The following is a 24,991-nucleotide window of genomic DNA, read 5'->3' as shown; positions in this document are numbered from 1 at the left end:
TGTCTTTCAGTCAAAAATCAATACATGCCCTTCGAGCTTTTAAGTATGCGAAGCATCGTGCAGCATGTCGTTTCAGGAAGCAGCTGCACAAAAGATAGCAACGTGAAGATAATCTTTCAGCATTTTTAGATGAGCATCCGTATCGTCTAGGTGTGCGAACAGCCCTCCTGCTCAATCCCCATACGTCAGGATCACAGATAGTCAGCGCAAGAGAGAGAGAAAAGTAAGCAATCTAGCTTCTCAGCCATCTGCCAATAGCGTCCCTTGTATGAAATCAAGTGGGCAAACCAACTGAGGAAGCATGTACCAGAAATTAAAAGACCCATTGTCCGCAGAAATCCGCGAACCAGCAAAAAATCTGCGATATATATTTAAATATGCTTACATATACAATCCGCGATGGAGTGAAGCCGCGAAAGGCGAAGCGCGATATAGCGAGGGATCACTGTACCATCGTTTCTAATTTTGTATTAATTTCTTGGGCTTAGAAAAAAGCCAAGCAAAATGACACCTTTTATTGGCTAACTAAAAAGATTACAATATGCAAGCTTTCGAGGCAACTAAGGCCCCTTCTTCAGGCAAGATGGGCTTAGAAGAATTTTGTTTTTTGTGTAAATGTATTCTGCTTTATTGTTGCTGTGTTTTGCGTCTTTTGGGGATGATGACAGTATGTTGTATCACAAGATGCTTTTGTTACATCAGTGTAATTTCTTTACTCATGCGCCAGCCTTGGGGTGTATTATACGAATGAGAAAACTACTTAACGGATTTAGATCAGGCTTTTTTTCTAGAATTTGCTTGAACATTCCAGTTGATTTTGCAACTTCTCTCACTGCGCTAACAATCACAGTTCAATTGCAGAAGCGATTTATTCATGCTAATCTGAGACAAAGGCTGTGGGCCGAGGAGAGGGGGAAGCATGACATCAGGAGTAGGGAGCTGGTCTACCTTTGTGTTTTGGAGCGTAACTTGCCTCCGCTTAGCTAGCGATACCTTTTTGTTGATTGATTTTTAAAGTTTGTCCTGTTTCGTTCCTACACGGGTGGAGTTGCAGGGAATGGCTAGTCCTGAAAAAGTGAAAGCCCTGAAAGAGTCTTTGATGATTTTCTCCTTCACCTTTACCTGCAATGCAATGGGAAGACCATAAGGAGGCAGCATTGCATGGAATCATCTGACATTTGGAGCAAATCTTGGCAGGATATCAATATATTAAAAAAAACTTGTCATTTAAATGAGAGTACTGTTGTACCATTTGATGCCCTCACAAAGCGAGACATGGTAATATTTTACATCTTGCACGCCATGCAGCTCTAGGCTTAAAATAACGAACGTCATCCCATAGGTGTCTCTCCGTTTTCAGATCTCAGAAACAGCCTAAAGTAATTCTGCACTCATTCCTTGGTACCCGTTTATAAAAGACTTCTCAATTATCAAAAAAAAAAAAAAAATCCTGAGGAGTAGAAGACAGTGCACAACGCATAATGGCAGCAGGCTGTGACAGCGCCTTTCTTTCCTCCCGACAACATAAATTCTGGATAGGGATTTTATATCACATTATTTGAAGAAAATGAATTCTCTGTTGACTTTTTGTGTGCTCATTAGTCCTGCCTGCCTATTTGCGCCATCTCTTTGTGAGATGAAAGTCCATTAAATGACTTGTGCCTTTGATTGGGAGCGACGGTTGGCAAAGCTGATGCAAAGTTTTAATGATCTGTGAGATGTTTCCTGCTGCGGCTTTAAGCGCCGAAGACATTTTATTATACAATGATTCAGATTAGAGTGAAGATGGACAGCATTAAGTTTGCAGCATTAACAAAATATACACTTCTTCTGCATACAAGTCTTAATATAGCCTCCTCTTTTGGCTTGTATCTTGGAGCTAGTTTCATGCAGGGCCCCTTAAACCCCTACACTTTGATAAATAAGAATGCCATAGGTAATTTGGTTCCGCTTTAAGCATTGTATAATACTAGCTGTGTAAGCCCGTGCTGTAAAAGGCCCAGGGTCCTAGAAACTATTGAAAATTGTCACAAAAAAATTGAAATGTAGAGATGTCAGGTAAATGAAAGGAACTACTCTGGGCAACTCTCTCCTAAGAGGATTCATTTTGCCGATGTGCTCGCATTGCTTGTGGATTAGTGGTGGGAGGAAAAGTAAAAGGGATACCGTTTTGCCGATGTTAGCAGCTTAGCGACTTTGTCTTTCTACAGAGGTTTCATTTTGCTGATTAGCGGCGGAAGGAAAAGGGATAGAGTTTTGCTGATTTGCTTGCCTCACTTCTGTATTAGTGGCTAAATGACTTTGTCTTTCTTCGGAGGTTTTCTTTTGCTGACGTGCTGGCCTCACTTGCGTATACTTGGAGGCGCAGCCCTTACCCCTACTGCACCTCTCACTTCAGGGCTGGACAGACACACACACTTCCACGGGTAGACGTTTATATATAAGATAGTCTATCGCAGACCTTCCAGATTTTTTCCTTGTTTGGAGTGACACCTGATGCAGACAGATCGAACACTAGAAACACTTTTGACGAGAACAGATCACTCAGCCTAATAATCTTATCCACCTAATTCCTCCAAAACAACATCAAGTCCAGTTTTGAATGTGCCTGGAGTCCTTCTGTCCACCACACTACTCTACGTCTGGCTTCCTGGCCCTGAATTGGATTAAAAGGGTTTGAAATTGTTATGGTTATGGTAGGCAGACGGTAACCTGGTCTGCCTGTATTGCTGCCTCACAGGCCGTAAACACCCAGCGGATTTATTTTCCAGCTATGATGTTTTCTGGGTGTATGTTCCACCTTATGTTGTTATCAGTTTTGCTTTTAAGTGGGCTAGTAGTGGGTGTGTGGGTGACTAAGCCCCTTGGTTTACTGGCATCCCATTCAGGAGTGCCTACTATGGCACTGGCTCCTAGAAGTAGTAGGTGTTACCTACATTACCAATACATCTCTATGTAATAGTGGGCAAATATTCAATCTGCAAAATGAAACCCATTAAGAAAGACAAATGGGGTCCATTGTAATTTAAAAAAAAAGGATATTAAATTTTCCTAAAATGAAAATTGGTGCATCGATAGAAAAAGCAAACAACAAAATTCTATTACTGTCCATGGGAGGAGTGTTTTTGTCTTCTGTTTGCTTGTGTGTGTGTGTGGTGCGACGAACAGAGGATTTTATATTTTTACTGACAAGAGACTATTAAAGTTTCCCCAGTTGGCTTCTGCAGACAGTGCCTTTTGGGAGATGATGGATGGTCACATACGTATCTAAAGAATGAAACTGATAAGCTAATTCCAGGATCCCATCAGAAATCTATTGTGGTAGGCATCCACAATATGTAGAGCCAGACTGTCATTTTCATACATCAGTGAGGCTGAAATTGGGGGGAAAAAACATCACATTTGAAATGTTGGCTAACATACAGTGTCTTAGACAGCAAACAATTTCTGCAACTGGAGAATGTGTTTATATGGTAAATATAAATGATATCACATTTTATTTTCATACAACACAGTGAATTTAATTTAGCTTTTTTACGACACTGATCCACAGGAAGAGACTCTTTAAATGTTGAAGTAAAAATAGATTTCTGCAAAGTGGTCTAAATTAATTACAAATGGAAAACACAAAATACTTGATCACTGTAGGAGGAGAACAGGCATCCTGGATGAGACAAAGAAAATACATTACCCCTGAGCAACAACGGAAGCAAATTGGCCAGCAGATCGGAGAAATAACTGTGTGTCCAGACAACAGGAAATAATGGATGGACCAGCAGAAGCTGAGATTCAGGAGCAGTTCCATCTGCCATATGCAAGGTGGCAGCGATCCTCATATGAAATATGAGAATGAAAGTGCAGCCCTGTTGGGGTCCCTGGGTCTTGTTAGAGGGTGCTGTCAGGGGAGGACATCCCTACTTTTTTTTTTTTTTATGGCCCGGAAGACATGGAGAGGCATCAGAAGCATTCCTGGATCCGACATAAAAGGAGTCTGCTGCCTCAGTTGCAGTCAGTCAGAGTTGGGAAGCAGCGGGCAACACTCAGTGGAGGAGAGAAGGAGGAAGAACTGCACGATTTATTGTATTGTGCAACATATCTAGAGAAGTGATCATTGGAAAGATGCTAGCAATGAATTAAAAAACTTTTATTTTATTCATGTAATGAGTAGCAATTTACTGTGTTTGTGGTTTAGGGCTCTCTATCGCCCCCTTGTGGTTACATCACGTAATTGGCACAGTCTACATCAGTTTCATGTTTGTTTGAATTAAATAATAGACACACCCAGTGCCGGACTGACGTTAACAATCATCAGGAGCTTTCCCGGTGGCCTGCTGCCTGATCTGGTCTGCCATTCAGAGCAACCAGTGAAATAAACTCATGGTGAAATTATACAATGTTATTATACTGGAAAACGAGCAGGCGTTATTGCTGTGTAGTGGGCACAAATCCAAAGGGTTTCTTTTCTGGTTTCTGGTTGGATGGTTTCTTGTTTTTGTTCAAGTCCAGCTTTGACTTTGCGTGCGTCTCGCGCTCTGATGAGTGGTGCGTACGTCTGGTGCTTTTATGATTAAAGTTATCTATGAAGATTGTTTAAAAGTTTATAATATACTTTGAGTTATATTTGAATGTTGGATGTGTTTTGGCATTTGTTACTGTGTATTTATTTTGTTTTACTTTTGTTTCAGATTTTAACGGAGTATAGCGTATGGTCACATTTTTAACTTTTTATTTTTCCTTTTTCCCCCTCAGACGGACTGAATAGACTACAAGAAATGTTTAATTTTATTTTTTTATTAATGAAACATGTACGTGAGTGAAATGATTTGTGTTTTTAAATGTACCGGTTGTTCTTTATTATGTTTGTTAATGAACGTGTCTTGTTTTTACTTTACTTTAATATTTTTAAAGTGCATCTCTCGCGCTCTGACAGTTAAACCTTAGCTCTGTGATGAGATAGTGACTGAGTAGGCTACACAAAATGTTTCATAGCTTTTTGTTTTAAGTGCCTTCTTTAAAAAAAAAAAAAATACTTGACAGAATTCTGTTTTTGAGTCTTTTGTCTTTTGAAGAAATTCAAAGTGGTCTTTTTTGACCAACACTTCTAACTCTGTGGGAGAGGATTCAACTTTACCATCCAGACACTGACAGCGGCTCAGCTCTGTAGATTCCAGACTCACAGTTGAAACTGCAAACATAATCAATGCACTGTGGATTCCACTGACAACTACTTTTCGTGGTCCAGTGCTTTGTGTGCATTTGTTTTGATATAAATATTATAGAACTACATGGTTTATTTATTTATGAAGTGTTGTTCCACACTTTATCAGAGGTTGTCTTGAGACAAATATTTAAGAGAGTGAAATGTATGTGTAAAAGCCAAATCTACTGTCCCCTCATGCATACAAAATTCCTAAACAAAATGGTGTTTGTTGGTTTTTGGAGTCTGTACAAGAAAACTGATGTATGTTGTGTAGGTCTGGGTTAGACTTGCAATTCGCGGCCTGAATAAGTTTCCCAGTCCGGCCCTGGACACACCGATACATTTACTGACACGCTATTTTGAACAAATAACAAACTTTGTCTTTGTGTGTCTATTTAGTAGCATTTGACAGTCATATAGATGAATCACACAAAATCCAACACTCATGTGCACCTGCCAAAACAGTACAATTTCCACAGATTAAATAAAGACTAATTTAAGAATTATACATGTTCTAAACCTGGTTTTTGATGTGGTAAGATGGCATCATCAGGGTCAAGGAAGAAACCAACCCAGGATGGGACTCCAAAGCAAATTAAGGCACACACACACATAATCATTCATACGTTGCCAGTGTGGGGGGGGGGAGATAAAAGTTCCCATAAAACCCCACACGGACAGAACATGCAAACAGAGAATGTCAAAGATGGCTACTGAACTTGGAACAACTGGAGCTGGGAGGCAGCAGCACTAGCCACGGTGTCACCATACCACCCAGGCCATTTCAAAGTCAGCTGTTAATGTTTTTGGGCTGTGACAGAGACCCCATGAGTGTACAAACCCCCCCCCCAATTCACAAAAAGAGAGATCAAGCAGAAGCTGAACCAAACTGACCTGACCAGTGAGATGGAAGCTGTGTGCCGCCATTCCACATGAGCCAGTTTAGATTTATAAATAAGCATGTTTTGGGGATGTCAAAGTGTAGTCTTCACAAACAAAGGAAGTATACAAACACCACTCAGGCTGACTAGGCAGAGAGCTGAGCTGGTGACCAGGGAGCTGTGATAACAACTGTGTAGCTGAGCTAATTAGATAATTTAGCAATCCATCTGTCCATTTACAGAACTGACATATTGCAACTGCATGCTGCAGAGAGTGGCAGAACCTATCAAAGCAGGAGCAGGCACAAGGCAGGGCACCCTTAAACATCCATATACACTTACCCATACGGGCCCAGTCCGGTACGGACACTTCATCTTACCTGCTGGTATTGGGGTGTGGGATGATACCTAAGCGCCAGAAGAAAACCCACAAGGACAGGTGAAGTGTGGGCAAAAGCTACCTGGATGAAGACTAGACCTGCATTGGGGAGGGTGGGAGACAGCAGCACTATAAACTGCACCTTCATATTGCCTGTATTGAAAAGCCATTTTTATTGAATTAAATGCATGTCATAGCAGGTCAGCTCAGCATTTGTACAACTGGAAACATCCGAGTCCACAGGTGCAGTGGAAAGTGCATTGAAAGGCAAGTGTGCCATCATATTTTGGCTGCACTTGGCACTATATTTAAAGCAGTCCTCACTGAACCTTTCGACATATTCAGCTGTGTGTCTTGACACTCCAGTTTTCCTTACACATCCTAAATACAACACATGTGGTTTACTGTACATTCATTTTTTTACACCAGTTTGGCACTTTACAAGTGTGAATGTGGATGCAAGTGAGAGTATCCATCCGGGCTTCATTCCTGAACTGCCACCCTTGCCCGTGAATTGGATGAAGTTGGTTTCAGAATGTTACAAACTGAAGGTGTCAAGGCTGTTGACTCCATTGTTCGATAGTACAGAAGCTTGTTTCCACCAATGCATTATTTGTGTGTTATTTTGCAAATGTTTTAGGTTATTTCACAAAAGAATTGCTTTGTTTTGCAATAATGTTTGCATTATAGAGCAAAGGTATTGCATTATTTCATAAAGGTACTGCCTGCTGCTGTCTGTAACATGGCCCTCGAGTAAGGCCATTAGCCTGCAATTGCTCCAAGTTCACTGTACAAATAGCTGACCCTCCGCTATGACTTCAAAACTCTGGGCGTCTCTGGAGAGTAAGTTGTGGTATGCAAAAAATGACAAATTCCTAATACAATTGTGAATGGTGACTAAAGGATTAAAAATCACTAATACTTCTCAAATTTACAAAATAGGTTTAGTTCTTCATGTGCTTTGTGTTTTCTCCATCACCAACAAAAGTCCCAGAAGATTCGAAGTACAAACACTGACCACTAGATCAGAAAATATCTGTAGCAAATAACTGGATTCAATCTATGCAGGTACTTTATTTATTGGCTTCTATTACTGGATTGCAGACTGCACCCTGTCTTCTGATTGGCCTCTGCAAAGCACTGGCGTATCGTCAACAACCTTTGGTTCTTAACGAACATCTAATGCTGTTATAATAATCCCTGCCTACCTGTGACCCTAAACTGACCAGGATTAAAATGTACACCTGCAACTTTTGTCCACTTCTTGTCACTTCATTGCCAGCTACAGGTGTGTTTAACCTCTTCCTTACTAGCTGCGACTAGACAATCGGAGCATGTGTTTGCACAGTAACACCGACCACAGCAAGCAAAATCTTTGCAAAATGCAGTATTTGCTATGAAATAATACAATAATTTATAGTCATATGAAAAAGTTTGGGAACCCCTCTCAGCCTGCATAATAATTTACTTTCAACAAAAAAGATAACAGTGGTATGTCTTTCATTTCTTAGGAACATCTGAGTACTGGGGTGTTTTCCGAACAAAGATTTTAGAGAGGCAGTATTTAGTTGTATGAAATTAAATCAAATGTGAAAAAACTGGCTGTGCAAAAATGTGAGTACAAATGTTGCTAATTTGAATGCATGTAACTGCTCAATGCTGATTACTTGCAACACCAAATTAGTTGGATTAGCTTGTTAAGCCTTGAACTTCATAGACAGGCGTGTCCAGTCATGAGATATAAAGGTATTTAAGGTGGTCAGTTGCAAGTTGAGCTTCCCTTTGACTCTCCTCTGAAGAGTGACAGCATGGGATTCTCAAAGCAACTCTCAAAAGATCTGGAAACAAAGATTGTTCAGTATCATGGTTTAGGGGAAGCCTACAAAAGGCTATCTCAGAGGTTTAAACTGTCAGTTTCAACTGTAAGGAATGGAATCAGGAAATGGAAGGCCACAGGCACAGTTGCTGTTAAACCCAGCAGGTCTGGCAGGCCAAGAAAAATACAGGAGCGGCACATGCTCAGGATTGTGAGAATGATTACAGACAACCCACAGATCACCTCCAAAGACCTGCAAGAACATCTTGCTGCAGATGGTGTATCTGTACATCGTTCTACAATTCAGTGCAATTTGCACAAAGAACATCTGTATGGCAGGGTGAAGAGAAAGAAACCCTTCCTGCACTTGCACCACAAACAGAGTCGTTTGTTGTATGCAAATGCTTATTTAGACAAGCCAGATTCATTTTGGAACAAAGTGCTTTGGACTGATGAGACAAACATTGAGTTATTTGGTCATAACAAAAAGCACTTCGCATGGCGGAAGAACACCGCATTACAAGAAAAACACCTGCTACCTACTGTCAAATTTGGTTGAGGTTCCATCATGCTGTGGGGCTAGTTCAGGGACTGGGGCTCTTGTTAAAGTCAAGGGTGGGATGAATTCAACCCAATATCAACAAATTCTTTAGGACAATGTTCAAGCATCAGTCACAAAGTTGAAGTTATGCAGGGGTTGGATATTCCAACAAGACAATGACGCAAAACACAGTTCGAAATCTACAAAGGCATTCATGCAGAGGGAGAAGTACAATGTTCTGGAATGGCCGTCACAGTCCCCTGACTTGAATATCATCGAAAATCTATGAGATGATTTGATGCAGGCTGTCCATCAAATTGAACTGAACTGGAGAGATTTTGTTTGGAAGAATGGTCAAAAATATCTCCATCCAGAATCCAGACACTCATCAAAGGCTATAGGAGGCGTCTAGAGGTTATTATATTTGCAAAAGGAGGCTCAACTAAGTATTGATGTACTCTCTCTGTTGGGGTGCCCAAATTTATGCATCTGTCTAAATTTTGTTATGATACATAGTGCATATTTTCTATGAATCCAATAAAATTAATGTCACTGCTGAAATGCTACTGTTTCCATAAGGCATGTCATATATTAAAAAGAAGTTGCTACTTTGAAAGCTCAGCCAATGATAAACAAATTTCCAAAGAATTAAGAGGGGTTTCCGAATTTTTGAATAGGACTGTATAATTTCAGTTAGTCATTGTCTGAGCTTAGTCATGAACAGGGTCACAGTGGGGTGCCGGAGCCTTTTCAACTAGCATGGGGCATAAGGTAGGAACAAACCCTGGACAGGGTACCAATATTTAAAGTTAAATAATGTAGTACTAGGGTGTTGTACCACGTTAGCCATTATGGATGAAATGAGAAGTCAAGCAAAATTACACCTTTTACTGGCTAACTAAAAAGATTACAATATGCAAGCTTTTGAGGCAACTCAAGGCAAGATGAAATAATGCAATAATTTTGTTTATTTTTGGAGTGGTGGGAATAAGCGCCTTTATGATAAGCAAAATTCTGAAGTCAAAAATGTGACTACCATTGAAGTCACTGTCCAATAAATAAATAAATAGATGTAATTTGAATTCTGTATTATGAATGAGTTCTGTTACTGGTCTAATGTGAAGTATAATAAATCTACAGATTTTTTTTAGAAGGTGATGAACAGCTGTAGTGAGAAACTGAAAGAGCACAAATGTCTACAAACAGCAACATAAATTTAAAGCTACACATATGGCAAGTATGAAGAAATAATTCATTTTTTGTAAAGAATGTTGTACCAACTATTACAGGAAAAAGGTATCAGAATAGGCATTTCTACATAAGGTGCTGTCCATACCACAGCTCTGGTGACCCCCAATTCGAGACGCTTTACAGATGGACGTTTTCATGCAAGTAGAGCTCAGGCAAGTGAACAGATTTACTCCAAATCACTCAGACTCAGGGGTAGGGACTGAATCAGAAATGTTGTGGCAGCCAGCACATCTCTCTAATAAGAGCCCCTAACCACCTGGTACTTGTGTAAAAATAAACTGTAACATACAACATTAATAATAAAAGACTTCTGCTGAAGTCCACTGGTCAGTGTATTATGCATTCAACACATCTCTTTAAAACTGTATGCTTTGTACACAAGGAACAGAAGGCGAACTGCATAAAAGCAGTTTGTTTTTTGCCCAAACTCTTAATTATTACCATCTTAGATAATGGTTGCTTTGGCTGGATTCCTAATAATCTTGTATTTCTCACATTCTGCCTTAAGCAAACTAAATAATACAGTGTAAATGTAAATTAATTAAATCTGTGTATTACAGAAAATGTCATGGTTTAAGTAGGCCATTTCTAAATAAATAACTTTAATATGGAGAAATGAGAGTAAGACCTATGGACTGGGAAAATTAAACATTTCAGAAAAGTGACCTTTCACAAGCTGCATTATTTAAATACAAAAATGGTCATCTCAAACCCGAGGAGTAAAACAGAATTATTTAAGAAGCATGGCCAGGCCACAGATGAGACATTTCATTTGAAGCAAGCTGTGTCTACCGTGTGCACTCTTTACAGCAAAATAAATTTAAAAAAAAAAGTGTCAGTATTATGCATGTATGCAAGAATAAGGTCTATTTCAAAATTTGCCGCTAATGTGATTTATTATTAACATGATTCTTAAGAACAAAGCACTTCGTATAGACCAAATTAATACCCTTGAGTAATATTTATGAATTTGGAAACATAAAAGCTGAAGTCGCAATACATTTTTATGAAGCCTATAATTAGAATTTGATCAAACTTCTGAACCAAAGCAATGGGAAAAGCAGGTTTCAACTTAACAGAAAGTATCCCATGTTTATTTTCTTGGCTCTGCTGCCTTGGCTCACGTCTTTTTCTAAACATCCACACGGTAATCGTGCATGACTTCTCTTGGTTAAACATTTCTCTGAACTGTGACGTAGCAAAATAATAATAATATAAAAAGGGGTAGTTACCTATATTTTAATGATAAGGGACAAGCCAACAAAAGCAGCGATACTGTAGGTAGTGCAAATACTGAGAGTAAAAACACATAAAACGACGGCGCTTGAACACTTTGAGGACCATGGACAGCACTAACGCACGGTACCTGCCTTTCTTGTATGAAGAGGGGAGTTGTAGTGCACTGCGGGACTCGGAACATTTCCTTTTAACTCTTTCAGCTCAAAATAAATATATTTACTTAAAAAAAAAAAAAAACATTTTTATAAGAGATATGAATGTTTAAAAGCCCAAATATAAAATGCAGCTTTGCTTTAAATATCATACAAAGGAGACAGTCCAGCCCGGTAACTACAGCAGTAACGCTTAAGGTTACATTTTCAATCATTGGCTTAAAATGATATGTGGGGGGTTCCCCAAAGTCTGTCCTAGGGTGCCACTGCGGCTGTGGGTTTTCGATCCAAACAGTTTCACCATTAAATAGTTCACTCTTACTTCTAAATAAATCTTTTCTTTAATTAGTCCTTATCTTATTTTGAATTCAGAATTGTACGCTAGTTTATTCACATGTAAAGAATAAAAATCAGAAACATTTTAAAATTATAACATTTTTACAGTATTCTTTTTAATTCACTCTTTCCTGTGTCTTTTACTCACTTAATTGTATCAAAATACTGATGATTAGTGATTAGCAGTGCAGACACAGGTGCAAATCACATTCAATACTAAAGGGAGGAAGCTACTCCAATTTCACATTCATTTGTGTGCTAATTAGTAATAAAAGGCTTAACTAAGCGGTCCTCGAGTTCAGTCCTGAAGACCACCTCATCTGCAGGTGTTCATCCCAACCATTTCCTACTTTTAGCTGAACTCCTGACTTTATTATGCTGTTATTTCCACAGTTTCTGCTCTTCTTTGTGTGTCAATTCTGAAATTACAGAATAGGTTTCTTATATTATAGAGGAAGGTGGCAAGTGTATGTTGTGACATTAATTACTGTTCTTTTTCTTGCTTTATAGAATTTTGCTCTTTTTTATGTTCTGGTCATTTAAGCTTTTTCTTATTAATTAGCTTACAAGTGAATTTTATAATGAAGTAGCTTCTTCCCTTTAGTAGTTGGTGTCCTTTGCACCGGTGTCTGCACTGCTCATCACTTCTTGTCAGGATTTGGGTAAAATTAAGGGAGTAAACTCGACAGAAAATATGGTAAAGGAAAGTCAACATTTAAAGATATGGCAAAAAACACAAATTTCTGAATTTTGCTAACATGTAAATATACAAGTACATATTTATGAATGCAAAATAAGAGAAGAAAAAAGGCAAATTAAACCATGAGATCATTTAGAAGTTGACTGAACTATTTATGTGGTTGGAATGAAGACCTGCAGCCACAGTGGTACCCCAGGACTGAACTTGGAGACCCCTGTGATATCGGACTCTGAACAAACCACTTGTTCTGTGTGAGCTAAAAATATAATAAATGTATATGAAAACAATGCTAATAAATCCTGATTTTGAAAGTCACTTTACATAGACTGTCAAATATACAGTACAGTAATCCCTCGCTATATCGCACTTCGCCTTTTGCAGCTTCACTCCATCGCGGATTTTATATGTAAACATATTTAAATATATATCACGGATTTTTTGCTGGTTCACGGATTTCTGCGGACAATGGGTCTTTTAATTTCTGGTACATGCTTCCTCAGTTGGTTTGCCCAGTTGATTTCATACAAGGGACGCTATTGGCAGATGGCTGAGAAGCTACCCAACTTACTTTTCTCTCTCTCTCTCTCTCTTGCGCTGACTTTCTCTGATCCTGACGTAGGGGGATTGAGAAGGGGGGCTGTTCGCACACCTAGACGATTCGGACGCTCGTCTAAAAATGCTGAAAGATTATCTTCACGTTGCTACCTTCTGTGCAGCTGCTTCCTGAAATGACATGCTGCACGGTGCTTCGCATACTTAAAAGCTCGAAGGGCACGTATTGATTTTTGCTTGTTTGTTTTTCTCTCTCTCTCTCTCTCTCTGTCTGCTCCTGACGGAGGGGGTGTAATCTGCCGCCTTCAACAGCTTTGTGCCGCGGTGCTTCGCATACTTAAAAGCCAAACAGCCCTATTGATTTGTTTGCTAGAGATTGTTTTCTCTATCTATGTGACAGTCTCTGCTCCTGATGCGCACTCCTTTGAAGAGGAAGATATGTTTGCATTCTTGTAATTGTGAGACAGAACTGTCATCTCTGTCTTGTCATGGAGCACAGTTTAAACTTCTGAAAGAGAGACAAATGTTTGTTTGCAGTGTTTGAATAACGTTCCTGTCTCTCTACAACCTCCTGTGTTTCTGTGCAAATCTGTGACCCAAGCATGACAATATAAAAATAACCATATAAACATATGGTTTCTACTTCGCGGATTTTCTTATATTGCGGGTGACTCTGGAATGCAACCCCCGCGATGGAGGAGGGATTACTGTATTCTAAAACTACTATGCAATTAAAGTAAAGAATACACCTAAATTACTGTGTGTGCTAGACCACTGTTTGCATATATTTTACAAAAATTTTAATCATTGGAAACATTGCAAAGAGAGCTATGGTGGTGTAGTGGTCACGACTGCAGAGACCTGGGTTCAAATTCATCCCAAATTACTACCGCAGCAGGGCTTGCCTTTTCTTCTTGTGTTTTTTCTGGACTCACCTTCTTACACAAATACACACTCCATCACACACACGAGATGTTCAGGGTGTTCAACTCATTTAGAACTCTTCACCGACTTTTCATATAAGAAAATGTGGACATTTTCACTCTTAAGAATGCGGCTTCTTTAATGGGACTTTACTGGGCTGAGTGGTTCCTCACAGAGCCTTTGCTTAACAAAGAAGAAGTTCATCCAGGGAAGGGTTTTTTGCATATTAAATTGGTACTTTGAATTTTGAAAAGGTTCTGTGGACACCAAAGAAATCTTTAAGGTGTAGTTGGCAGGATGCAAACAGATTAACACAAAAAAACTGAAGTTAGCTTGTGCGATTGTATGCAGGAGTTCTTTTGAAGTCAGGAACACACTGGTACTCCATTAGTCTAGAAATATCAATTCATAGTTATTTATGGAGCCTGTTATGTAACTAAATAAAAGTTCTTTCTGGAATCTTCAGGTAGACTGTTTTTTTTTGGAAACTAAAAATGGTTGTCCTATGGCATCGCTCTGAAGAACCGCTCTGGCATTCGGATGCACTCTTAAAAATGCTGGTCCTAATGCTGGCACTTTACTGGGTTCTGTGGTTCCTCACAAAGCCATTGCTTGACAAAAAAAAAAACCCCAAACATCTCATTCTGGCTAGGAGTCTTTCCATATATTTTTGGTTCTATGGGCCTTGAAAAGATTCCTAATATGTCCACAAAACAGAAATCTTTAATGTCCAGTAAACTACCAAGCAGAATTCTGGCAGATACAAAAAGGATGTTCAATGTGTTCAACTCTAAATGGACTCCGCATAAGAAAGTGTGGGCAGGCGATGACGGCCATCATCTGTCTTAAACTTAACGGGCATTTAATGGCATTTCGCCAAGTTGTGGGGTTCCTCGATAGAACCATTGCTTGACACAGAAACATTTCTTCCTGGGAAGGGTTCTTTTTTCCATTAAACTGATACTTTGGGCTTAGGAAAAGGTTCTTAATACGTGGACACCACAGACATTTTCAACATGTAGTAGGCAGGATACCAACAGATCAAGAAAACCTGAACTTGGCCTGTGTGATTGTATGCAGCGAGAGTCCTTTTAAAAAACTGGCAACTCATTAGATAACAGGTTTGTGAAATACCAGTCATGGTTATTTATGAAACCTGCTACCGATCTAAATAAATTAATAAAAAGGTTCTTTCTGAAATCTTCATGTGGATGGCTCCTTTGGGAACCAAACAAAAACCAATGGCTCCCCTATGGCCACACTCTGAAGTACACCTTTGGCACCTTTATAATCAAGGGTGTAGGATCAGAATGAGAAAAGTAGCTTTCATAGAATGGATGGACGTAAAGGGTCCACTAAATTTAAATAGGATTTTTAAATATATTACATTAACTGGTAGCCAGGATCAGAGGCACTCCCAATTCCTGCCCAAATCTCATAGTGGTTAAAGCTTTGGACTTCAAACCTGGAGGTTGTGACTTCTGATCCCACTACTGCCACTGTGTGACCCTGAGCAAGTCACATGACCTGGCTGTGCGCCAATTGGAACACCAAAAGAAATGTCACTAATTGTGTCATAAAATGTTGTAAGTCGCCTTGGGTAAAGGTGTCAGCCAAACAACTACATGTAAATGATTTGCAGATATTCACCAACTGTGTCCTGAAGGCAAGAACTTCATTTGATTAAAGGAGGAGTCTTTTTATATGCATTTGAAATCTTTTATTAAGCAACTTATACCTCAAGAAAGAATGTGTGTTTAAAGTTCATTTATATCTGCTGTTATTACTGTATGATCACTGACCCAACATGAGTACATTATGCTATTTCTTATTGTACACACTCTTACACCATCCGGGGTATGAATCATCTTATTTAAATGTGTCCTTATTAGATCATACAATAGTGTGCACACTACCAACAAGCACTTTTTTCTGCCTTACCTTATCTTGAATATAAACACTGAATATTCAGGCAGTGACAATTTAGAGTAGTTAAAGTCATATGTGAAGAGGGCAAATGAAATCTGTGTACAAAACTGGAAGACATTGACTAAGGAACTCTGCATACATACAGTACATAAAAATATGTAATTGCTTTTGTAGTTTTATTATTAATTTTTTGCTAGAGTGCATTACGAAAACTACTTAACAAAGTAGTTTAATGAATACTGCTGGGAAAAGGCAGCTCTTGCATAGGGAAAGCATTAAAGGCAGTGGTGTTGCCAAGTGCTGACTGATAGGAGTTCTTCATTAACAGCTAAAAGCAGGCCTGCTTAGCTGTCACAAAGCGCACCATCGGCAGAGTAGTGCAGCCAGGTGCTCAGCCTCGACGCACCTCTAAAGGTTATTCAAAATCAGACCGAGAGCCAATGTCTGGAGGTTTGGTGGGGATTTATGTGGGGTGGATTCTTCACCCAAGCTGAGGGTTAAAGCTCCTTCATCAGCTTCAAGTAGGCTGACTTTAGTGTATCCAGCACTGGGAGTTTACAATAAACTGTGCAGTGTTCCCCAATTTTTAGACTGGAGGGACTGAATGTTTGTTGCAATGAAGGGTGGCACAGTGGTTAGCACCGCTGCCTTAAAGCTCCAGAAGACTGTGCTCGAATGCCACCCTGGGTTACCTGTGGGTATTCTAGCATCCTTCTTCATCTGAGAGATGCAATCTACAACTCTAAACTTGTCCACGTATTGCTAAATACATGTTGGTGTCTTGGTCTCTGCATGGCAGAGATAGTCAGAAAAGTTGGAGTCTAAGAACTGTAATAAGTGTGAGAGATGGATGGATGGACATTCCATTTAAAAATTTACTACAGTTGGTCAGTCAGCCGTGATCTCTACTCACAGTGAGGACTCCATCCTTCTGAACTGGATGTGTCTTCTCTCCACAGTTTTCCATTCATCATCTATTTGTTCTTATGGTCAGAGTTAACTGGAATTTTCAAGCTGCCTGATATGTCTGGTATTCCCAGGCATCCCATTCATGCCTTATCAATACATTTTTCATCTTTCTGAGACCATGACAAGAAATTCACACAATGGAATCAAAAAGCATTCAGAAACCTTCATTTTCTACACACTTCTTGGGTGGTAGATTTAATTTTAAATGGATAAACTGGCCTACTGGTCCAATCTACAATCAGTAGCCCATAATGACAAATTGACATTTCCAGAAACATTGGCAAATGGATTACAAATCAAAAACTGAATTCCGACCAATCTCCCTGACCCAGCCAATGAGTGGCACCCAAATAGCCTGATGCTTCACCATAGGGATGGTATTAGGCAGCCAATGAGCGGTGCCTGGGCTTCAGCAGGTATTGTGCTTGAAGTTCTACCGAGAGAGTTCACATTTTGTTTTATCACACCAGAGAATCTTTTCCCACATGCTCTCAGAGTCCTTTAAATCCCATTTGGCAAACTCCAAGTGGGCTGTCATATGCCTTTTTACTCAATGGTGGATTCTGTCTACTTATTCTACCATAAACTCCTGATTGCTGGAGTGGTGCCGAGACGTTCATCCTTTCAACTGGTTCTCCCATCTCAGCAGAGGACTTTAGAAGCTGCGTTGAAATGACCATCAGGTTCTTTGTCATCTCCTTGACTGAGACACTTCTTGCCCGATTATTCAGTTTGGCCAGACAGCCAACTCCAGGAAGAGACCTCAGGATTCCAAACATCTTCCATTTCTCAATTATTGAAGCCACTGTGCTGCTGGGAACTCTCAAAGCTTTAGAAATGGTTTCATCACCTTGTTTTGATCTATGCCTCAACACAATTTTATCACAGAGGTCTACAGAGAGCTCCTTACACTTCAGGACATGATTTTTTTGTCCCGACTTTTAGGACCTTCTATAAACAGGTGTGTGACTTTCTAAATGATGTCCAAACAATTCAGTGGACTCCAATCAAGTTCGAGACACATCAAGAAGTATTAAAGCAAACAGGATGCACCCAACCACATCTAGAGTGCCACAGTAAAGGGTCTATATACATCAATGAATAAGCAATTTCAATTTTTAATGAATTTCCAAACCTTTCTGATAACAGGTTTTCACTTTGCCATCATAGGTCATTGACAGGCAAAAATGTATCCATTTAAAATTAAATCTCCGCCTCAATCAAGTGTGCAGAAAGGGGTCAGAATACTTTCTGAATGCACTGTATGGAAGAATGCCTAGAGAAAGTAACAGCTTTTATATACTGCACTCTATCGATGCTCTTGTACAGGGCAATACAAATCTGAATGCCAAGCAAATGAGAGATATATAAAACGGTGACAAAACAGACATTGACTCTTCCGTCTTATTTCAATTACTGAAACTTGTGATATGAGAAACAGTGATTTCAAACTAGTGTATCATCCATCCACTTACTCAGTTTTCCTTTACATCATGGTGGGTTGGCTGGAGTTTTTCCCTGCAAGGACTAACCCAGGAAAGGAGGTCAGTGTGCATGTAATGGCTTGGTTATTGCGTGGCTGCCAGCACCTGGTGCGCCTAGGGTGCTTTAGATGCATGTGAGGAACTTCACAATTCACTCTTAAATGAAATAATAATTCACTTTTGAATAGCAAGTCCTACAAGCGACAACGCCGCTCTTCATGATGCATAGTGTCTGCCACATCCAGGCTGCATCACGCCATTAACTTAAACTTGTTCCCGTTCGTCAGATATTACTTTTCATGCGCTGTCCGAGGCGGCGTTCATGAAATTTGAGTGACTCTACCCCCAATGCACCCTCCTGCATCTCCGCCACTCCCACCTTCCCCTTCTGCACCTCGAAAAAGATGTCAAGTTTATAGACTAATTAAACGAATTATTTTATTGACTGTTGAAGGGAGTTGCATCGGTACAAGCTACATGTAATTTGTCTTCCCCTCTAACGATTTGCTTTTACAAAGTGCGCACCCTCTCTTTCTCCATCAGGTTCTCATTGTAATTGCAAACCTCTCGCTCTAACCTTATCCACGAGAAATCAATTGGATTCTGACAGCCAAACCCCCAAACAGCATCAGTTATTCAGGAAGTGTGCCAAAATGAGACAGTCTCGCCCGGTATGGCAAAGAGAAGGAATATCGACCAGCTATTACCATAATCTCCAGAGGCCACTTGACAGCGCTCACGTAGTCCAGGCGATCGCTGCATGGGCGCCGTACTGCAATCTCGTATAATTTACGGAGCTCACAAAACTATGCGGCACACCGGAGGCTTGACCGCAAGTAATGGCGCGGACTACTCATACCGAGGAGAAAGAGAAGGCGGCTGCTGCTGCTGCCTCGATCACCGACATTGACTTAACTCTAATCACCGTCTTCCAGAACAACACTACTGGACTGGCAAGTGGGGGGCACGCAATCTACCCGTCAGATCCCAGCGCTATAAAGCACCGGTCCAACTTTGTGCTGCTATCCATTTAGTTAGATTAAACGACGGACTGCTCTACAGCAGGAATTGATGCATTTCAGACTTACACGCTACCAGTCAGTTGTTTGCGACTGTACTGTGGTTGCCGTTTTTGAAGCGAGACACTCTTTTTGTACTGTGTATACATTTAAAATAAAATTAAAATAAAAAAGGAACTTCATTATGTTAACTGCTATTGCGCGTGCAGCTCAGTGGCTTCTCTTTTGCAAAATGGCAGGTAACGTTTCGGCAACAACTAGTGCGTAAAAGTGCAAAGCCGGCATTTTCACTTTCCACCAAAGTCGCTATATGCTACACTTACTTGGACGTATCTTCAAGATGATTTTTTAGTAATAATAAAACAACAGTGACGTCAACTGTGTTATTATAACACTAGAAAACCTGCTTCATGACGATTCTGCTATACTAAACATTTGGGTACCCCATAAAACAACTCCTGGATAAAATATTAGTGAATACAAGGCTCGGTTCTTGGTAGGCTAAAAAGAGGAAAATGAGGCCGAAACTCTACATAAAAATTCCTAAAAGGGGAAGGTGAACTTCTGAGTAGTCGAGATCATCCCACGCTATATTAAATTTAACTCAGGCGGCCGGGAATCATGACGCTAGCTATAAGAAACAAATGAACCTATGCGATAATGCAGCTGGACTATAAACATCAGCACAAGTAAAACGTTACAATATATTAATATTTGTAACACGATGAAGTCACAGGGAGCGAGGCAGTTATCCTATCCAGAACAAAAGTATTTTTACTCAAGGAAGACAGAAGTGAAAAGGTGACAGACATGAGTGGTACTATACAAGGACAGATAACTGTATTCACATATACGAGAGAATTAATATGAAGTGGAAGTCATCGTTAGATCGTTGACTCCAAAGCGTCATTACATTTATACAAATGAAGTTTGATTACTCTTGCTGCGCTAAAAAGACTAGACTTTTTCACTCCTCCGACTATTACTATACAAATAAAAGTATCTGAGAGCACTATATAGCAGATAGATCAGTGACACAATTTACTCTAAAGTCTGCACATCGCGTGCATACAAACACGTATACGTTAAAAACCAAGGCACACATAAAGACGCGTCTAGGGGTGCATATTGTAGATAACTGCACTTACCTCATGATGTATACAAGCAACATTAGCAAGAAAGGAGAACGATAAAGTCCAGTAAGTGCCTTTCGGGCAGCTCTTATCCGTCCGTTTCGGAATGTTCAAGAGTTCAAAAATCAGTTTTCAGTAAATGTTGCCTTGCATTAAGGTTCTATCGCATGACAATACGAAATCGAGTGGCTTCTTCTGTGCCGTTTCTATATCCATAGGTATTTTACAGCCGGAGCCCAAAGTCATCCACAAGTCACCGAAAGCGCGGAGTGAAGGAATGTAAAGAAAGCAAAGTCGCAGCCGGTAAATGAAATCCACGTGTTCACTGCCAGCTTCCGTACAGCACAGGCTTCAGCAGCATGCCTGTAGAATCACAGCACCTTTCAGATGACAAGGACCCTCCATTCTTAACTGTCTTGAATCACGCTTGATTGGCATGCAGTGCCCGTCCCCTTCATTTAAAGCATCCGCCTGTTTGTCTTCATTGATTGGTTTAAGTTGCGCGCTTGTCCTTTCAGGTCCCTTTAATAGTCTACCATTCCCATTCAATAACCAGACGACCAAAAAATAAAACAGCTTTCGGGAGAAATGACCCTTTGATGGTTTCCGTGTTCGAGTTCCTCTTTAAATACCTCAGTCTTCGTAAAGTGTTTCCCCAAGGCTTCCTTTGCACTGACTAGAAACCAAATGAATATTCTGAAGCCAAAGGGCCAGCTACCGCGTTAGTGGTCACGTTTCCTGGCTGCATAATAATGTTCGGCTACTCGTTGCATCTCATTTTTGTCGTGTCTACTTTTCTGCTGTACGGTAAGTAACAATGTCGCGACAATCTGGCACTTTTTTAAAAAAAAAAAAAATCTCCTCCACACTAACCACAGAGACAGAGTAACCCCAAGGTGTCAATATTTAATTATCAGTTCAAGTAATCTAGTCGTCAAAGCGTTGTGGCCAGCGATCAACACGGAGAGCCTCTCTGTCGTTTTTCATCTGGGACTCTAACCTCTGTGCGTTGCAGGAATGCGGCTCTTAATTGGGATTTGAGATTCGGTTCTTTTTGCCCCGACCCTGGCTCCTGTAAAGCGCCATCCTCTTTCGGTATACACAGCACGATCTATCTCCCCTCTACAAAGCGCTCAGCCAGAGCTTCCAGCATACAAAACAGCTGACTCAATCCACAGACAGCAAATCAAGATAAAAGAGAACGAGGGAAACGGAGACGGAAGGAGATGTGTGCACAGGCAGCACTACGTACCCATTGAATCCCAAGCAAAACAGAAAGGCGAATTTTTTTTTCTATCACTTACTCATACGCCTACACAATCACATTCATACAATCGAAAGTGAAGAACTCTGCTATTGTGTTTTATCATTTTAAGCATTAAATAACGCGGCTGACATTGGGATTAACGCAGCATGTAACTCCGACGAGCCTGTTAGAAATGCAGCAGCTCACGAATTTTGTCTCGTCAGCGGAATTGTTTTCAATGATAGTTAACTGGCCCTTATTACGAACGCTGTTTGGGAATGGCAATTTACTTCTGGGGGAAGGGGGTGGGAATTCAGTCTCAAAGTGAGATAGGAAATATCGTATAATAACCAAAGTCAAGTCTATAATGCAGAAGACTACCGTGAAATGGCAAATAAATAAAAGCGCGCCTGTGATGATGTTGTCTTTCAAGCAGAGTTCAAAGGAGTTTTCCACGGCAAAATTGCAATACACAGAGGGAGCCACCCCCCTCCGAAGTAGCACTAAATACGCCTAGGGAGTCCGTATCCTGTAAACTACTTTAAAGGAGACCTGTTTCAAGCGCTACAAGTTTAAGTACTGCCCTTTATAAAAAAAGAGGGCATTTCTGATATAACTAATTCTAGAACTGCAGTGCGTTAAACCTGTCTAATATAAAACGGTGCCGAGCAATGAGATGTCTCCAGCGCAACTTGGGAAACGGACATATTCTATCTCCAAAGAAAATGAAAAAGAAAGAAAGCAACAGTGGCATAGACCGGACCAACTCCATGATACTGACGCATTTTAAAGTTAGGACAGGGCGCCTCGAAGAGCCCCTCGTGGAGCGCGCTGCGCACGTACACAGCAAGTTCACGCACTTTAGGTAATATTTCAGGACTGCACCTAATTTCGTATTTGTTAAAATGACAATAAAGATAGTCTGATTTCCATGGAGCTGCACAGATTTTCCCCCTTTGTGCCTTTATTTATACGGTCGTTACATGAATCAAACACCTTCTCTTGACCCCACAGATAAACATGTACTTCATCAAACGCTTTTCGTATTTTATTTTTAAAACATCCCCTATTGTTGCCATCTGACCACAACAGTTTTAATTTATTTTCGGATCTTTAAAGGTCACTTTCAAATTGTCATATCATAGGCACTTTTACAACAGTGTCACAATGCAGCGGCCACTGACCCTGGTGTAGAGCTCCCCAAAATGATTCTGATTTCATTTCTCTGTTCAAGCACCATTACTGTAATTATCACAGGAACAGACCAGTTAACTTTGAACTGTGTTATTAATGATCTCTGTCCAGTTTTGAAACCATCCATCCATTATCCAATCCGTTATATCCTAACTACAGGGCCACGGGGGTCTGCTGGAGCCAATCCCAGCCAACACAGGGCGCAAGGCAGGAAATAAACCCCGGGCAGGGCGCCAGCCCACCGCAGGGCACACCCACCCACACACCAAGCACACAGTAGGGACCTGCATGTTTTTGGACTGTGGGAGGAAACCCACGCAGACACGGGGAGAACATGCAAACTCCACGCAGGGAGGACACGGGAAGCGAACCCAGGTCTCCTTACTGCAAGGCACTCCGTTTTGAAACCAATACATATTTAATTCAGTGTTAACTGGTAACACAAAGCCTAGTGCTATGGCTGAATAGATGGTAACAAATTTGTGAAATACCAATGGGATAGATTTTAAAAGAACTCTTGATGTATTGAATGACAGTTTAAGTCCACGTTTCTTAATCTGCTAGAGTCCTGCTATTTAGCCTACTACTTTTAAGATTTCAGTTTTTTGTGCATATTAGGAAGTTTTTCAATGCACAATTAACCAACTTCATTATCAAAGAGCCGTTTCCAGAATGAAATGGTGTTTTGTCAAGAAACGGTTCTACCAGGAACTACGCATCATAAAATGCAATTAGATAAACGTTATTTTTAATATCTATCTATCTATCTATCTATCTATCTATCTATCTATCTATCTATCTATCTATCTATCTATCTATCTATCTATCTATCTACTGGCTTTCATTATCTATATATCAGCTTTCAACACCATCTTTTAATAATATAGTGCCTTTACTATCTATTATAAAGTGCCTATCATTCGTATACAGTATAGTTTCACATGAAGTGCTCGCTATAAAAAAAGACTTCAAATCCAGCAGTCAATGCAATCCATTCATGACTTGTGCCCTGATCTAAAGTAATACAGGCACTCCGAATGAAATGCAAGTTAATTTAATAGCTGACTAAATGCCATTCATCTGATTCTAGTGATTTATTTTTTTTAAGTGCAGTATGGCGAAGATGAATCTGTAAAAACCTGACTGCATGTTTTCTTATAGTATGTCTTTCATTCTTTCTTACAGAACACACCACTTCGTAAAACGGCAGTCTTCACCTAATAATAGAGACTTTCTTTTTTCTCCTCCTTTCGGGCACTAATATCACTTCTGACGTTGCCCGTGGCACTCTCAGTCTGGCACACACTAAGACTTGCCTGCGAAGTTTTTGCGGGCGCTTGTCGGGTACGACGATGAGAACTGCCGCTGTGATGCGAGTGCAGTGATCATTACAATGCTGATCCGGTGTTAATGCTTGCATATCACTTTGACATTTTTCCTCTTTACAACTAAATGTGTATTTTATACCCTCCTTAAGAGCAACATCAATACTGTATGATGGATAAAAAAAATCAAAGCGTATCGGCGGCACTGTTACTATAGCAACCAAATTATATTACTCAGAATTCTCCGTTTTTGCGTTTGAAGTTTTCAGCGGGCTGATCTGAGGTGTTGTTTGGCCACTGAATGACATTTGGAAATGTGACTCTAGTTGGATCCCGCAAAGAAACGTTATAGCGAGATATACCAGGTAAACCGAGATGTTCATCACTGCCCGCTGTAGGTTGGAATTTGTTTCGATGGACTTTAAGCACGATATGCCCTGACAACATACCTCTGAACAAACCGAGGTTTCAGCTGGTAGCATCCGTTATCTGAGGACTTGAACCAAAGAGAGGTTCTATCTCAATCACATACATTTTAGGCTCCTGTGGCAAAAGAGTTGTTAGTGAAAAGCCCCTGAAACTGATGTTGTGTTGCCTATATGAAATAAACAATTTAATTGAACGTAATTCTAAACACATTCTCCTGACGAATACCGTAGAATTCCATTAACCTATCGGTCGATCCATCCATCCATTTCCCAAACCCACTTATCCTGAGCAG

At 40.2% G+C, this 24,991-nt stretch overlaps 1 protein-coding gene across 1 annotated transcript in view; it reads right to left on the bottom strand.

The window, feature by feature from the left end:
- The window catches only part of elfn1a (extracellular leucine-rich repeat and fibronectin type III domain containing 1a), an 848,877-nt gene extending 827,048 nt beyond the window's left edge, over positions 1–21,829 (bottom strand). The window contains exon 1 of the mRNA XM_028813917.2: positions 20,521–21,829. The gene's annotated coding sequence lies outside the window, so the exon portion shown is untranslated. The remainder of the gene's footprint in view (positions 1–20,520) is intronic.
- Positions 21,830–24,991: the final 3,162 nt, after the last annotated feature.

This window comes from Erpetoichthys calabaricus, chromosome 11, assembly GCF_900747795.2.
Source record: "Erpetoichthys calabaricus chromosome 11, fErpCal1.3, whole genome shotgun sequence".
In the NCBI taxonomy this organism is placed as follows: Eukaryota; Metazoa; Chordata; class Cladistia; order Polypteriformes; family Polypteridae; genus Erpetoichthys; species Erpetoichthys calabaricus.
Note: the sequence above shows the minus strand (reverse complement) of the source record. Positions and strands in the feature narration are given on the sequence as shown.